The sequence below is a fragment of the Danio rerio genome, chromosome 6 (assembly GCF_052040795.2).
Source record: "Danio rerio strain M-AB ecotype USA chromosome 6, GRCz13ab, whole genome shotgun sequence".
NCBI classification, from domain to species: Eukaryota; Metazoa; Chordata; class Actinopteri; order Cypriniformes; family Danionidae; genus Danio; species Danio rerio.
In genome coordinates this window covers 9332527-9336082 of record NC_141026.1, presented here as the reverse complement: position 1 = coordinate 9336082, position 3556 = coordinate 9332527, and positions in this window count along the sequence as shown.

Below are 3556 nucleotides of genomic sequence, written 5' to 3'. Positions count from 1 at the left end.
TGTGGTTTTCATCTTGGTTTTGAACTGTTCGTTTGTTAATTTAAATTCCTTTTGTAACAAAAACAATTTGAATTACTAAAATAATGTAATATGACGTAAATATCCTTATCTCATTCCTACTCTTGAATACTCTAGCCAGAGTAAAGGGAATCCTTGCCAACTAATTCATTCATTCATTCTCCTTCAGCTGCTTAGTCTCTTATTTATCAGGGGTCGGCACAGCGAAATGAACCAAGTATTCTAGCATATGTTTTATATTCCAGCCGCAACCCATTACTGGGAAACACCCACACACTCATTTAAACAAACTCATACACTACGGCCAATTTAGTTCATCCAGTTCACTTATAGCGCATGTCTTTGGACTTTAGGGGGAAACTGAAGCACCCGGAGGAAACCCACAAGAACATGGGGAGAACATACAAACTCTACACAGCTGGGAATCGAACCAGCAACCTTCTTGTTGTGAGGAGACAGTGCTAACCACTGAGCCACTGTGTCGCCCTATTACCAACTCATAAATAACAATTACATTTTCACATGTGATACAACCACATGATCTTATATACTTATGAACTGGTTTGTGTTAAATGATTATTACACTTCTAACTACCATAGAGTTGCCTGAATATCTTCTTTTTCGGCTAAGTTCCTTTATTAATCTGGGGTCCCCACAGCGGAATGAACTGCCAACTTATCCAGCATGTTTTTTTTATGCAGCGGATGCCCTTCCAGCTGCAACCCATCAACGGGAAACATCCACACACACTCATTCACATACATACACTATAGACAATTTTAGCTTACCCAATTCACCTATAGCGCATGTTTTTGGTCTTGTGGGGGAAAGTCGAGCACCCGGAGGAAACCCATGCGAATGCAGGGAGAACATGCAAACTCCACACAGAAACTCAGCCAGGGCTCGAACCAGCAACCTTCTTGCTGTGAGGTAACAGTGTTAACCACTGAGCCACCGTGTTGCCCTATTACCAATTCATATATAACAATTACATTTTCAGATGTGATACAACCACATGATCTTATACTTATGAATTGAGTGTGTTTTAATGATTATTACATTTCTAACTACCCTAGAGTTGCCCTAATTTTGGCTTGAATTTTTGTAAATTGAAGGGATGATTGAATGGTTTAAATGGTTTTTAGTATACCTTGACTGTGCTCCATTTCTAAAAGCTCATCTCTGTGATATAATCCTTTTTAAATATTTGTCCTGTTGAATAAGAGTGTAGAGGACCAATTCTGCATCATAAATTAAGCATAAAGCAGCATCAGAGGAGTGAAAAGTGTCCATTAACTTTATATCCTTCATGCCATTATGGCCCTTTAAAGTGCTTCATTTTAAAACCTTTTAATGCAGAGATGCCCAAACTAGGACCCGCAGGCCAAAGTTAGTCCATGGTAACCTTTGATTTGGCCCACCATCCCTTTTGAGAAGAGAGGGAGATTAATGGGGATGGTTTTGAGACTCATTTTAATCAATTCAAATTTAATGTAACCCCTTGCTTGTTTGCTTTATTCTTAAAATCAAACTGAAATTAAATGTTTCAATTAAAATTTTTTTTAAATGTACATACGGTCAAACAACAAGACAGAGAATTTGGTAAGCAAATCAAGCCAATGCAGATTCTGCGTGACTAGTGTATTCAGCATTCAACAATTGTGTTATACATGTGACTGTTTATGATTTTATTGCAATACGTTATCATTTAAACAATTAAAAAAATAAAGTTATACTGCATTCGATAATACAATTTAAAGTAATGTTTTATATTTATTTTGAAATATCATGAAATAGGAAATTTCCCATGGCAATTTTAATGTAAAATAGTTTGTCATATTTATCTTCGGCCTACAGATCTCAACGGTATTTAGTTTTTGGCCCTTCGTACGAAGACGTTTGGGCACCCCTGCTTTAATATGTTGGCCAAAGCTGTCCTCACTTTAAACTGCCCTGTAGATGTGAATTTGTCCTGTTTGGACTACCGCTGTCTCAAGTTTGTGCAAGTCACCTGCCTATGGATCATTAGTAAATGAGACGAAGCAAATACACAGAGATTTTAACAGTCTTGCATATGCCTATATATGTAAACTTTGAATAGAACAGTACTTATGACCGTTTGCAAGTACTTCCCTTATAAAACAGCTTTTTTGATGTAAACTCTGAGATGGGATTAAACCAAACTAGCAGTTTATTCAGCATAGTGAAGCCTCTACTTGATTGGCCTACTTTTATAAATGGCCTCTAGACTCCTTCATGCCCCAGGAAATCTGAGGGCCCCCCAAAAAATACCTTTAAGTATAAACTTTACCTCTAAATAATATACAACATCATTTTCTGTCATATTTTGTATGATGACTGTCCAAAAAAATAAATGTTTAATGTTTATTACATCTGCGCAACAATCATGGAGAAGTCCAGCAGTCAAATTAGGTAAAGATTTAGTTTTAAAAACTAAATATTTTATATATAACTTTTAGTTAGGAATTCGTTTTAAGAAAACAAATGATTTATAACGTTTTGCAAGATGCTTTACGTGTCATTATTTTACATTAGGACAAAATGTAGAAAAGGAGTGATTGAGTGATATAAATAAAAATAAAATCATTTATTCATTCATTTTCTTTTCAGCTTAGTCCCTTTATTAATCCGGGATCACCACAGCGGAATGAACCGCCAACTTATCCAGCACGTTTTTAGACTCTTCCAGCCGCAATCCATCTCTGTAAAACATCCACACACACTTATACACGGTGGACTATTTAGTCTACCCAATTCACCTGTACCGCATGTCTTTGGACTGTGGGGGAAACCGGAGCACCCGGAGACCACCTCGAACGCAGGGAGAACATGCAAACTCTATACAGAAATGCCAACTGACCCAACCTAGGCTCGAACCAGCGACCTTGCTGTGAGGTGACAGCACTACCTACTGCGCCACTGTGTCACCCTGTCAAAATAAATCAATTAAAAATAAATAAAATAGAAAAGGTGCATTTCAGAACTTTTGGGCCCTATGACTGTGTTAATGATTAGTAAAATTCATTATTTAGTATTTAACCATTTGCAATTAATTTGCCAATTTGACTCAAAGTATTGTCAAGTTTTTTGCACATAAATTTAATATAATTGTATTTCCTGTACATTAGCTTGTATGGATTGGGGTTTCCTCCCCGAAAATGCACTGTAAGCTAGCAATGCTAATCTTCGATTTTGGGAAATTTGGAAATACTAATTTTTCCATTTTTATGAGGAAATTTGTGTGTCAAACACTGAATAGATAGACTACAAGAAAACCCACGGTTTTTGTCTTCCACCAAATATGGAACTGTCTGTTAAGCTATACTGTTTTATAATAAATCTGTCATATTACAGTATTTACAGGCTAAACGGCACAATAATGTTTTATAATATTATTGTGTAATATTATTAATAATATTTTATAATAATGTTTTTTAATATTTTACATAACTTACCTGCAGCTTACCCGTAAACTTATACATGCTGCTATTACAAGTTCATGTCTTCAAATTAAAC